General features: G+C 44.5%; 1 pseudogene; it reads left to right on the top strand.

Moving 5' to 3' along the window:
• The first annotated feature begins 3,031 nt into the window (after positions 1-3,031).
• Positions 3,032-12,003, top strand: LOC109554656 (pregnancy-associated glycoprotein 1-like; annotated as a pseudogene).
• The last annotated feature ends 2,609 nt before the right edge of the window (positions 12,004-14,612 follow it).

Genomic DNA, 14,612 nt, shown 5'->3' with positions numbered 1-14,612 from the left:
GCCGAAGTACTGGAGTTTCAGCTTTAGCATCATTCCTTCCAAAGAAATCCCAGGGCTGATCTCCTTCAGAATGGACTGGTTGGATGTCCATACAGTCCAAGGGACTCTCAAGAGTCTTCTCGAACACCTCAGTTCAAAAGCATTAATACTTTGGTGCTCATCTTTCTTCACAGTCCAACCCTCACATCCATATATGACCACTGGAAAAACCATAGCCTTGACTAGATGGACCTTTGTTGGCAAAGTATGTCTCTGCTTTTGAATATGCTATCTAGGTTGGTCATAACTTTCCTTCCAAGGAGTAAGCGTCTTTAATTTCATGGCCGCAGTCACCATCTGCAGTGATTTTTGAGCCAAAAAAGTAAAGTCTGACACTGTTTCCACTGTTTCTCCATCTATTTGCCATGAAGTGATGGGACCAGATGCCATGATCTTCATTTTCTGAATGTTGAGTTTTAAGCCAACTTTTTCACTCTCCTCTTTTACCTTCATCAAGAGACTTTTTAGTTCCTCTTCACTTTCTGCCATAAGGGTGGTGTCATCTGTATATCTGAGGTTATTGATATTTCTCCCAGCAATCTTGATTCCAGCTTGTGCTTCTTCGAGCCCAGCATTTCTCATGATGTACTCTGCATGTAAGTTAAATAAGCAGGGTGACAGTATACAGCCTTGACGTACTCCTTTTCCTATTTAGAACCAGTCTGTTGTTCTGTGTCCAGTTCTAACTGTTGCTTCCTGACCTGCATACAAATTTCTCAAGAGGCAGGTCAGGTGGTCTGGTATTCCCATCTCTTTCAGAATTTTCAGAATCACAGTTTATTGTGATCCACACAGTCAAAGGCTTTGGCATAGTCAATAAAGCAGAAATAGATGTTTTTCTGGAATTCTATCACTGTTTTGATGATCCAGCGGATGTTGGCAATTTGATCTCTGGTTCCTCTGCCTTTTCTAAAACCATCTTGAACATCTGGAAGTTCACGGTTCACGTATTGCTGAAGCCTGCCTTGGAGAATTTTGAGCATTACTTTACGGGCTGCACTCAATATGCCAGCAAATTTGGAAAACTCAGCAGTGGCCACAGGACCGGAAATGGTCAGTTTTTATTCCAATCCCAAAGAAAGGCAATGCCAAAGAATGCTCAAACTGCTGCACAATTGCACTCATCTTCACATCAGGTGGCCAAATAATTGGAGCTTCAGCTTCAGCGTCAGTCCTCCCAGTGAATATTCAGAACTGATTTTTTTAGAATGGACTGATTTGATGTTCTTTCAGTCCAAGGGACTCTCAAGAGTCTTCTCCAACACCATAGTTCAAAAGGCATATATGTTTGTCCTTTGTCAGTGACGTCATATTCCCCCTGTTGGGATTTAATGACCAGAACTGAATTTAAACAACATGCAAAAATGAGGATTAGGTCACATTGCCCCATCTAAACACACATGGCAACAGGAGAGGCTCCTGTTGTATTCGAGGGACAGGCATGGATAGATCTCATGCAGAAATAGGCCCTGGGTGTCCTGGATGAGTCATTAAACAGTATTGGTTTTACTTTGGCTGCCACAGTTGTTTTGTCTTCTTTGATTGGGAAGACATTTCAAAATTATTTTTTTGTATGTTTGGTTTGGCAGACAAAATTTTTCGTGACATAGACCCTATGGGGAAATTATATCAGAAATATATCCATTTATCTTCAGCAGTTAAATTTTGTTGGTTTGTATGTCCCTCATGATCTTTCTTTATAAGTAGAAAGGAAACACACATGTTCAGTATGCATTCATTCTCTTTGTAAATCAACTGACATGAATTAAATTCCTCTCTGTCCCCACTGCCCTCCCAACTCCAGGAAAGAAATAAAAACCTGCAGAGACTGAAGGCTGATTCCAGCACGTTGCTGTGGAGATTTCGTTTCCACTGTTTTTTTGTTTTTTGGTTTTTTTTTGGAAAAGAATTAGTTGCTAACATTAAAATCAGTAGATTGTACATAAATATCCAAACTTCCGATTCTCTTGAAATCATGGCCAACTGGCCTGCTTTCCAGCATGGTTAAAGTAGAGGAAAGGCTGCTCCCAGTGGTAAGGCCTGCGCGGCCCAGGGTTCAACATAGCCACCTAGTCCTATTATCATACCTCCTGCCTCCTGCGGCCATGACTTTGTGAGAACTAGACTACTAGCTCTGGGGAACACATGCATACCTGTGGCGGATTCATGTTGATGTATGGCAAAACCAATACAATATTGTAAAGTAAAAAAAAAAAATAAATAAATAAATAAATAAATAAAAATAAAATGTAAAAAAAAAAAAAAAAAAGACTACTTTTATCTTGATCAACTTTGACTTTGAAGCCTTTAACCCAGAACCTAGCACACAGTTCTTCCTTGTACATTTGTTGGATGATATAAAATATCTTGTGGATGCATATGACATTTCTTCCAATACTGAAACCATGCAATTGAAGTACTGCTCTGGCCTAAATCTTTTATGCAGACTGGCATCATAGGTGCCCGTGATGTCTGCCATTAGACCCACTACTTAAAGCCAGTTGTATGTTCCTTGGCTGTTCCTGAAGTCTTCACTTTGTCATTTGACAACTTATCCTCCTAGCAATCTCCTCTCCAATGAAGACAGCCATGCATATCTCATGAAGTGGCTAGGAAGATGACATGAAAACACGAATGTCGAGCCTGGACCTTAGTATCCATTTTTATGATGTTCTTAGCAGTTTTTTTCTCCAAGTAGGCAAGGTTCTCCATCTTCTTAGATGTCCATGCAGATCAGTTTGATTTTCCAGCCAAGCTTCAAGGAAGAGATTACAGTTCAATTCTCTGTATTCTGTGAAGCTTCAAAGTCCACTTGCCAAGGACACTGATGAAGGTAAATACTTTATTGAGACCTTTTTGATTATTTCAGACCTATTATTGGCCTAAAGTGCTAAACTAGGGCATGTCAGAGCATATATAACTAGGGGCTCCTGGTCACCATTATGTGCTAAGAACCTGAACTTTCCTGAGTACTTGGAGCCAGGAAAGAAGCATGAAGTGGCTTGCGCTCCTTGGGCTGGTGGTCTTTTCAGACTGCAGAATCATGTAAGTATGGAGACTGTAAGCCACATCATCTCTTTTCTGTGATTTTTCTTTTCATCTGATTATTCTTCTACTCATCAGCTTTAGAACAGAATGGAATATTTCCCTGACAATCTTAAAGTTAAACCCTTAAATATTGATAAGTACCTTGCTATAGGAACTGTGGGACCCAAGGTTCTTGGTGTAGATTTGCATAGTTGGACAACTCTGGGGTCCAGTCATGTCATGACCTATTGAAATTGGAAGTCCTTGCAAGTGTTCAGTGCACAGTCAGGCAGATGTAGGTGTGGTCCTGTGGAAAGCACTTTTCTACCTTTTATTTAGCATGTTCTTTGTTCCCTCTCTACTTCAGTGTGTATATGTCTATGTCTGCATCTCTGCATCACTATCATGTATCTCTCCATCCCTTTGGAAGTCTCTGTGAGTGTATTTCTCTCTGTGGTGTTTTCTTTTAACTTTTCTTTTAATTTTCTACATTTCCTGAACTTGTTCCCTATCTCCTGGATTCTTCTTTCATCTCTCTCTTCTCTTTCAACTTTGAGAAAGACTGGGAGAGCTAGTTATACACTGTTTTATATCTGACAAGCAGTGTGACCACAGCCAATTCACAAGTCTCTTGAATTTCAAATTCCTCCCTTGTAAAAGAGGACAGGAATCCCCTTCTACCTTTTTCCCTGAGCTTCTATGAGAAGGATACAGTGGGACGGCAACAGCAGTGCTAGTGGCTGTCATTGTTGAGACTTCCTATTTATCAGGGACCTTATATCCATCACTTCACTTATCCCCAAGATATCCTATTCGGAGGGTTTGTATTGTTACATTCCACCATTTTACTGAAGGGGAGATTGAGACCCCACAGGGTCATATGGCTTACCCAACACTACAGAACAGAATCTTTATTCAAACCTGCATCTTTGCCATGGAATATGCATAAAATTCTTATAATAAGGTGACTCATAAAAATGATTAGAAAATACATAGTGCCATTGCAATGACAGTTATACCTTAACACTGACAGGTAATTGTAGCATCTTCTTTGTTTTCTTTGTCAAATGTTTGGTGAAAGAATATCTCTAAGGAAAGTGAAGACCATGAGAAATACCCTAAGTGAAAAAAACATGCTGAAAAATTTCCTCAAGGAATATGCTTACAGTCTGTCCCGGATTTCTTCTGGTGGCTCAAATATAACTATTCACCCCCTGAGGAACATCATGGATGTGAGTATTTTGGGAGGATGGCACTCCACAGCGCCCCCTGGTGCTCTAACCTAGCACTGGGGCTCATCTGGAGGTGCCACGTGGGATGTTGGGGCTGGGGCTCCTGCAGGAGGCAGACACACTGGGCAAAAGGGGCCCCACCCAGAGGAGAAGGCACTATCATCCTTAACTCTTGTCTTGGTGACTGGGCCAAGAAATTACCAGGTGGCAGGTAAACATTCATTTCTGTATCAAAGATGTGTCATTAGTTTGAGGGAGATTGTTCCTTCAGAGGAGAAGGCAATGACAACCAACTACAGTACTCTTGCCTGGAAAAACCCAAGGACAGAGAGGCCTGGTAGGCTGCAGTCCATGGGGTCGCTAAGAGGCAGACACGACTGAGGACTTCACTTTCACTTTTCACTTTCCTGAATTGGAGAAGGAAATTTCAACCCATTCCAATGTTCTTGCCTGGAGAATCCCAGGGATGGTAGAGCCTGGTGGGCTGCTGTCTATGGGGTTGCACAGAATCATACACGACTGAAGCGATGCAGCAACAGAAGCATCAGCAACAGTTCCTTCTGAACTAAGGGAGTCAACTAGTTACAGATGAAGAGTGAATCATCTCTGATCAGAAAGTAGAACCAACTGCAAAGCAATTGTGAATCCCCAGGCAGAGGAATTCAGTTTCCAGAGATGCAAGAACCACAGAGGTAAAAAGTTACTGAACCCATATTCTGTGTAAGGCCATCAGAATCTAACATAGTCGTTACTGTTTTTAGATTAGAAAAAGGGCTTATTTTGTCTTCAAGAATGCCCAAGGCAGCCTGAGAGATAGGCAAAGAGTAAATACATTCAAATGAAAGGGTCACTTGTGTGGTGTTGATTGGATGTGGTCTGAGTTTAGAGGGAGTGGCTGGGGTTGATCAAGAAGGACCTCCTGGAGAAGGGGGTGCAAAGGCTGAGTTTGAAGAGACTACAGAGTTTCTCAAATGAAGGCACCAGGACTTCCCTGGGTGTCCAACCGTCCTGGAGGTCCAGTGGTTATGCCTCTGTGCTTCCAATGCAGAAAGTACCATTTCAATGCCTAGTCATAGAATCAATATCCTGCATACAATGTAGCACAGGAAAAAAAAAAAATCAAATGCAAGCACCTCTGTGATCAAAGGCTGTGAGCTTCACAGTGGTAGGAAAGTGATCTCAAGAGATATATGACACCCAAAGGGAGACATCAGTGTGGGAACAGAGGGTAGCCAGTTCTGTCCTAACCCACTCCCTCCTTCTCCCTGTAGATACTCTACATGGGTAACGTCACCATCGGAACACACCCTCAGGAGTTCCAGGTTATCTTTGACACAGGCTTATCTGATTTGTGGGTGCCCTCCATCTTTTGCTAAAGTCCAGCCTGTTGTGAGTACAGACACTCCCTACCCAGACCATCCTTCACTTGCTCTGCCACCCTGTTTCCACCCTTGGCACCTGATGACACTCATCTCTTGTGTCTGCAGCTACATAACTTAGGTTCAGACATTACAAGTCTTCCACCTTCCGGCCTACCCAAAACACCTTCAGCATCGCCTATGGATCTGGGAGCATGAAAGGATTTCTTGTTTATAACACCATTTGGATAACATGGAAAGAGAAGCTGAGTCAGGACTGGCTATGGAGTGACCCCTGCTTGCAAAACAGATGCAGGACCATCTGGCAGGACCCTTCCTAGCCTAACTCCCATAGATATTGGCCATCTTACCCACAGGATCCTGTCCCTGGGGAGGCAGTGTCCGTGGCGACACACGAGCAAATGGATTACCTAACCCAGGGAGTGGCTTGAGGTGTGGACTTTCAGCTCCTCTGCTCATGAGCAGCTCAAGGTTCATTTTCCTGGGAGTGAGAAGAGGGAAAAAAGCGCCCACTTTTATATTGACAGACTGTTCCAGGCACTTTCAGGTAATAATTGGTTTAATCCTGCAACAACACAACATAGCAGGTGGTCTGATTAGCTCATGAGACATATGAGGAAACTGAGGTGCAGACAGAAAGGGCCTTGCTGAGGGCCCACATGTGGTAAACGGTGGAGCTTGGTTGGCTTTTCTTGACTGAAGTTGCTGTAGGGTATTTACGGACAGTATAAAACTTCTATGGGGCCCTGGGGGCAGTCAAGGGCTTCAGGTATCCATAGTGGGACACTGGAGGCCAGAGATGTCAAGGGGCCTGATAAATGAGTTCTCACTCTAGGGTGCCTTTGAGAGTCTCATAAGACGTATGTCCTGCCTCCTCAAAGTACTTGAGTAGTTCCCCTCTCTCTCTTTCTCTCTTATACACACTCGCACAAATACATACATATCCCCAAAAGTGAATTTCCCAGGCAGCAGTTTCATAGATCCCTGCAAGCAAGACTGTGTTTTTGGCTTCCGTCTTCCTGGACAGATACAGAATCCACAGTACCTTAGAGAATTCAGTCCATTCCTGTCATTAGGTCATAGTGATGCCAGAGAAGGCTACCTTGCTCTCAACTCATTTTGTCCACAAGGGAGCACCAATGGGTCCTGGCCTGACTCTTGGTTGCCCCACCAGGACAGAAGCCACAAGGCCAATTTGACTCACTCAGGTGGTGTTTTTCAGAGGGGCAGATGTTTTAAAATTCACAACCTCTCACAAATGGAACTCAAATTCCCCTCCCAGCTTGGTCTAACCATCTGAGGTCCAGCAAAGACACAGCCCTGCCGCAATTCTCTGAGGATCTAATGGCAATGCACCCCAGCCCAGTCCTAGCCCCACTTCACGTATCTTCTCTCCCACAGATTGGGGACTTTGTAAGTTCTGACCAGCTGTTCGGTCTAAACGTTGTGGCATATGGGTGTGAGGGTGTACCTTTTGATGGCATCTTGGGCTTGAACTACACCGATATATCTGTTTTTGAAGCCATCCCCATCTTTGACAACCTGAAGAATCATGGTGCCATTTCTGAGCCTGCTTTTGCCTTCTACTTGAGCAAGTACGTCTGAGATGGACAATACCTTTCTCTAAATTAGCTTTAAGATGCTTTCCGTTGCACAAAAATTACAGAACACTTGATAAAGAAGAATCCTGAGAGATAATCTAACCCAGGATAAATATAGCCCCAGGGCCGTACCTGGCTTCACCACTGGCTTTTATAAATAACGTTTTACTGGAAGACAATGCTGCTCCTGGGCTCAAGACCAGTAACTTGGTCTAGGCGGGTGAGTGAGGAGGAAGACTAATGGAAGGCAACAGGAAACAAGTTGGAGGAAAAAGCAATAAGATTTGCTTATGAGTTTGATCAGGAAGGAAGGAGAAGGATGGTGGATATTTTTCCTTCTTCTTTAGCATTCCACTGGGAGCCCAGGACCAGCTACCCAATTTGCAGGAGCCAGTGAAAAATGAAAGTGTGGGACACAAAACAAACATGTGGGATCCATTGTTCAAGAAATATTAGGCATTTCAAGACAGGGAGAGTATAGGTGGGGTCCCTTCTGAGTGTGGGGCCCTTTGAACAGTAGAGGTCACAGGCCAGTGCAGCCAACTCTGGGTGACCTGAACCCACACCCTTAGAATGCCCAGGCTTTGATTTTCCTGAAAAATGACAAGCTAGACAAGGAGAAAGCCAATATGCTTCAGCATCGTGTCCTCTGAGTGTGTCTGAGCACTCAGGTCACAGGAGGTAGAGCATCTTCAGAAGATAGAGTGGGTGGAGCCTAGCCAAGTGACTCAGCTTCTAACCTCTTCTGTGTCACTCACTAGCTGGTAACTGACCTCAGTCTGGATCTCAATCTCTCCTAGCCTCAATTTCTGCATCTGTATTGGGGACCTTATTAGGGCCTTGATGGGTGGACCAGCACAGCTCTCAGACAGTGCCGTTGTTACTGTCCTCCAACGATCCCCCCTCTCTTCTCTCTACACATGCATGGCGAAAGGCAGTGTGGTGATGTCTGGTGGGGTGGATAAATCCTACTACCAGGTAGCTCTCAGCTGGGTGCCACTGATCCACGCGGGCGACTGGAGAGTACACATGGACTGGTAACCTCTCCCTCTGAGGGTCAGCCCAAGTGATGCTCCCGCTACCGTACATGCATACAGGCAGACACACACAAATACATCCTCAGACACACAGTCACACAGACATATACACCACTCACAACAACACAGACAGACACACAGACACATGGAAACACATAAGCAGACACATATAAACATACACAGACACATATAAACATGCATAGCTAGTCAGAGACACACAAACACTCACAGAGACACATACAAACAAACACACAACCAGATATATATGCAAACCACCCATGGGTTCATAATCCCCTGGCCTTCTGACCAGGGTTCTGACCAGGGTCCTAAAAGGGTTGGAGGGGTCTGTGCACCTGGGAGAGGGCTGCACCCACTGCCCTGTGAGGTGTGGAGCATGGTTAGGGGACTCTACATTGTGGTGAACAGAGGATCAGGGAGAATTTATCCAGCCTGAACAGAGATATAAGATGACCAGTTGTCTGGGGCTACCTCGGAAGTTCTCAGTACAGACAAATGTCAGTTTAAAAACAGGGAAAGTCCTCAGCAAATGGGTAGAACTGGTCTCCTAAGGGAGCAACTACTGAGCAGTGTGGAGAGATTTGCTGAAGTCTTAAGACTTGAAAGCAACGAATAAAAAAGACATCCCACGTTCATGGGCACACAGTGGGGCAGGGGCTATAACAGAGAATCAGGAAGGTGGGATCCAGGAGTGACCTGAGGACAAGAGGCATAATTGAGATGATTCTGTGTGATACCCTCAGACAAAAGCTGACCTATCCTTTGGAGTTTCTGTGGGCTAGTCATGTATTTCCTGGCCAGGGTCTCAGGGTCTGAGCTGGTTGTAGGAGCAGTGCTTGGAGACACCCTCTCCCAGAGGAGCCCCTGTCTCCTACCACTATGAGAATCTGCTGCCCTCGCAAATCTCCATCTTCACTCTGCGATTGACCTGTTATTTGTTCCCCACCAGATACAGCTCTCTGGATGTTTCTCATTCATTATTCGCACAGTCTTCATTCACTCACTGAACAGACAAGCCTTGGGCATCCACTGTGTGCCAGGCACTTTAGGGAGGCAAGGAGAATAAAACTCGCCCTCCCATCTAAGAAGGCAGATGAACAGGGAATGAGACACACACATAGTGAATTGTGACTTTGGTACATGCTAGACATGAGAAAGTGTCTACAGAGACTGTCAAGAAAGTATACCAATAAACACCAGGGGAAAGACTTCCCTGAAACCATGACAATTAAGCTGGAATCTGGAAGATGAGAAGAAATTTGCTAGTCAAAGGGGAGGGGGCTCCTTTAGGAAGGAAGATCAGCTTGTATCAAGGTGCAAAAGAGCCTGGTGTATTCAAGTACTGCATTCAAGAATGTCAAGGAAGGTGCCGTGTAGGGAGCAAAGGAAAAGAGGGCAAGAGACAAAGGGCTGTTTAGAAGACAGTCAGGAAGGGGGAAGCTCTGGGGAGACTCAGAGTGACCTTGATCTCTGCTTTGTCACACTGTCTCTCAGCATCTCCATGAAAAGAAAGGTTATTGCTTGTTCTGGCGGCTGTGAGGCCCTTGTGGATACAGGGACATCACTGGTCCTTGGCCCAAGAAGACTGGTCAATAACATCCAGAAGCTCATCGGCACCACACCACAGGGTTTGGAAGTGAAGTGTCATGCCCCAGGGTCACTCCCAGTCTCCACACACAAGAAGGATCTCCAGGGCCAACTTCTCTCCCTCTCTCTAATGGCACTATGTTCCATGTTTTGCAGTCAATACCCTGCCCTCTATTAGCTTCATAATCGATGGTATCAACTACCCAGTACCAGCTCAAGCCTACATCCTCAAGGTGAGGGGAGGACCCTGAGGGGTGGTTCTCAAACAGGAACTTGCAGGAACCCTTGGGCTGCTGCTGGGAAGAGGGTGCCCTCTGCAGGCCATCTCACACTATTGCAGATGCTGCTGAGCCTTGGGGCTTGCCAGAGCCTCCCACAATACGAACTACTTGAGAGTAAAGGGCCGTCTGGGACACTGATCATCCTGAAATAAATGTGGAGACACCACGCCATGCTGGCATGGTGGGAGTCACAAGGAGAGGGGAACACTCAGATTCTCAGTACTTAAAGAGCTTCAGTTCAATCTGAACCCTCAGATGGATGAAAACAGAAAGTCAGCTCTAAAAGTCCTTGAAATAAGTCATGTGACACTGGAATGGCTGGGGATAGTCCCAATGTGCTGTCCCACCATAGGGATTAACAGTCTCCCTTCCCTTCTCTCAGTTTTCCTCATTTGGATGATAAATTACATGGTCACCCTAGTTCTCAGATGCATCTTCCCCTAACTCTGGCCAGGTCCCCACTTTGTGAGTCAGGCTACCCAACCCCTCTGTGGAGAGGCTGGATGCTAACGTGAATAAAGGGTGCACAGTGACTGCTCAGCCCTGGCACAGGGTGGAGGCTTCATGTCAGCTCCCTAGGGGAGTTCAGAGCTGGCTGATGGGCTCAAAGAAGGCTTTGAGGATGGGAGGGAATTTCAGGAATTCTAAAAGTGTAAACTCATGGAGTCATATGGACGGTTGCTTGGTTCTAGGCAAAGCTGCACTGGATTCCATGCAAATGTCATCCCAAAGTGCTTTGCATTTCGGGTACTGGGGGCTTACTCGGGGTGATGAGGGCTATGGACTGACCGGTGGGGATGGGGAACCAGAGTAAGTTACCCACCCAAGCCTGGAGTGGCCAAAGTAGGTGAGTGCGGGCCGAAGGTGGCTTCCCAGAGTACCTGAGTTAAGTCTTCAAGAATGTGTTGTGGGCACTGCTCTATTTAAGATGGATAACCAACAATGAGTTACTGTGTAGCACGGTGAACTCCACTTAATTATATGACAACCTGGATGGGAGGGGTATTTTTGGGACCAGGATACCCGGATACATATGGTTGAGTCCGTTTACTGTCCACCTGAAACTCAGAATATTGTTAATCCGCTATACTCCAATACAAAATTAAGTTTTTAAATAAAGTACGGATTGTGGAGACGCAGGAGGAGAACCAGCATTCTCTTCAGAGAAAACAAGGAACAGGATGCAGAAGGAAAGAAACAGGGAGAGAGGAGAACTATGGACTCTTTTTCTTTTCTAAAAATTTTATTGAAGTGTGGCTAATCTTCAGTGTTACGTTAAGTTCTGCTGCACAGCAATGTAACTCAGTTATACACATACAGAAATATATATTCTTTTTCTTATTCTTTTTCATGTGGTTTATGACTGGATAGTTAATATATTTCTTTATGCTCTACAGTAGGTCTTTGTTGTTTATTATTCCTCTGTATCCCCACCTCTCAGTCCTCCCCTCTCCCACAGCCTTCCTTATGGCAACCTCATGTTTTGGCCCTTTTCGGTTGCTGATGAACTCTCATATCCCTTGCTAATGAGAAAATTCCTTGATACTTACCAAAAGAGGGAAATAAAACCAAGAATTGTGCTGGGTCTGGATATTTGTGGGAGTCACACATAAGGGCTCAGGCTGACTGGTGTGTGTCTCTGACTCCCCCAGGATTCTAGAGGCCACTGCTATACCACCTTTAAAGAGAACACAGTTAGGACATCTAGAGAGACCTGGATGCTGGGTGACGTCTTCCTGAGGCTGTATTTCTCAGTTTTTGATTGAGGAAATGACAGGATTGGCCTGGCAAAGGCAGTATAAATACTTGGAGTGGTTCAGGAATCAGTAAGGCCGCTCTGAGAAACACTAAGTCACACTTAGGGTACTCCTGCCCAGGATGTTGGTGAACTGTATCTGGTGGTCTGCACACCCTACTCTCATTAAAGAATAAAGAGTTTCACTCATAATGGTGCTGAAACAGACAGGAGCCTTTGTTTGTGTCTGGGAGGTGTTCAATGATCGGGAAGGATCTAGAACCAAGTCTGAATCACAGTTGAGAGGAGCCCACCTCCACCTGGCTTCAAGGAAAGGGGAGACTCATTGAAGTGATTCTGGGAATCCAGGACACAAGACTCAGAGCAAATACAAAGATCTCAGTGACTGGACCCAAGAAATCAGTAGTCATCAGTTCTCTATTTCATACCCTGACTGTTTCATTCCCTCTTCTTTGATGGTCTTATCCTGACAACATTCTTCCTTAAGGCTTCTATACCTAGTGAGGGAATCCAAGCTACCTGCTCTAGGGTTTTGTATCCTGAAGTCATTTCCAATAAAGAAAGAAAATATTGAAGACATCAGAGTTCAAGGGCGTTCTCTGAATGACCCACCTCAGATCACGTGTACAGTCCTAGATCAGCCATCCTGGCAGGGCCATGGGGTCCTATAATTGGCTTTACATGTGGTCTTGTGGCCCTGACCCAACAGCACACATGATTGTCAATTTCCTCCAGAACTACAAGACTGAAGCTGGGGAGAGGCAGCCCCAAGGATAGCGATTGGGAGATAGTCTAGGCCATGGAAGAGTTTGTGAACACCCACTGACTCCACCACCTCCTCATTCAGAGGAATTATAAGGGGTAATGAAATAGACTCTCTTCATCCCATCTCAGATGATCTTATCACTGGGCTTCTCCTCCAAGGGAGTTTGGGTGAGGTACTTCATGGAGAGCTGGTTCCCTTTTGTCCCACACCCAGTCACCAGGTCTCTGCCACATATGCCTGCTCTGTCCTTTCCAGTCCTACTTGGTAAGTGGTGGCCCCAGTGGATCCCTGAGCCACCCCCCTCCTCCAGAGCCTTCAGCCTTTCAGAGATTCTCCATGGGTGGGGCTACAAACTGTTTGCTTGGACCTGCCATGGTTAGGCACTTTTACAGTGGAAGCATCCGTTCTTTCCACCTGGAGGCCCTCAGTAGATACCTCAGCTGAGACAGCAGGGGTCAGAGGTTGATTTCCTTTCTGATTGGTTTGATGTCCTTGTTGTATAAGGGACTCTCAAGAATCTTCTCAAGCACCACAGTTCAAAAGCTCAATTCTTTGGCATTCACCATTTCTTATGGTCCAGATATCCCATCTGTACCTGATTACTGGAAAAACCATACCTGTGACACTAGAGACCTCTGTAGCAAAGTGAGTCTTTGTGTTTTAATAAACAGTGCAGGTGTTTCATAGCCTTTCTTCCTTCCAAGGAGCAAGTGTCTTTTAATTTTGTGGCTCTAGTCAAGGTCCATAGTGATTTTGAAGCCCAAGAAAATAAAATCTGCCACTGTTTCCACTTTTCCCTCATCTATATGCTGTGAAGTGGTGAGACTGGATGTCATGAATGTTGGGTATCTTTTTGTGAATAGTTTTTTGAATGTTGAGCTTAAGGTAGTTTTTTCATCTCCTCTCTTCATCGAGAGGCTCTTTAGCTCTTTTTTGCTTTCTGCTATTAGGGAGGTGTCATCTTCATATCTGTGGATGTTGATACTTCTCCCAGCAATCTTGATTCCAGCTTGGAATTTATCCAGACCAGCATATTGAATTATGTATCCTACATATAAGTTACATAACCAGAGTGACAATGTATATCTTGTCATTCTCCTTTCCCAATTTTAAATCTTTCAGTTGTTCCATGTCTGATTTTAACTGCCGCTTTTTGACCTACATACAGACTTGTTTGGAGAAAGGTAAGGTGATCTGGTACTCCCATTTCCTTAAGAATTTTCCAGAGTTTGTTATGGTTCATATATTGAAAGGCTTTAGCATAATCAGTGAAGCAGATGGAAATGTTTTTCTGGGTATCCCTTGCTTTCTCTATGATCCAATGGATGTTGGCAATTTGATCTCTGGTTCCTCAAACCAGTTTGTATATCTAGAAGTTCTCAGTTCATGTACTTTCGAAACTTAGGTTGAAAGATATTGAGCATTACCTTGCTAGCAAGTGAAATAAGCATGATGGTGTGATGGTGAGAGGGTAACTGGCAGGAAGGCCAGGGGTCTCCAAACAGAGGAAATAGCCTGCAAATGTCAGACATTTTTATCTTTCTTAAGCGTCAGGAAGAAAGAAACTAGCGATATTTTTTCCTTCTCTATACAAATTTAAAAGGAGGTTTCTCTTAAAATACTGTGTTGCCATAATGACACCTGGTTTCGCCTGAAATAAACTATTCTCAAATCTAGAGATAACCAATGCCTTTTTCTTATGAAAATGTTTATCTTAAGCTATGCTAATGTACTATGCATTTACCCCAAACTCTGTCTTCAAGTCAGTTCCGCCTTTTGGCTCAGAACCTACTTGACAAACCAGTATGTTATACTCAGATATTGTTCTTCTAATATATGTAAATGAAACTATTTGTGTGGTGGTCTTCCCTTCTTCAAGATTCAAGTTA

Source organism: Bos indicus, chromosome 29 (genome assembly GCF_029378745.1).
Source record: "Bos indicus isolate NIAB-ARS_2022 breed Sahiwal x Tharparkar chromosome 29, NIAB-ARS_B.indTharparkar_mat_pri_1.0, whole genome shotgun sequence".
NCBI lineage: Eukaryota > Metazoa > Chordata > Mammalia > Artiodactyla > Bovidae > Bos > Bos indicus.
Note: the sequence above shows the minus strand (reverse complement) of the source record. Positions and strands in the feature narration are given on the sequence as shown.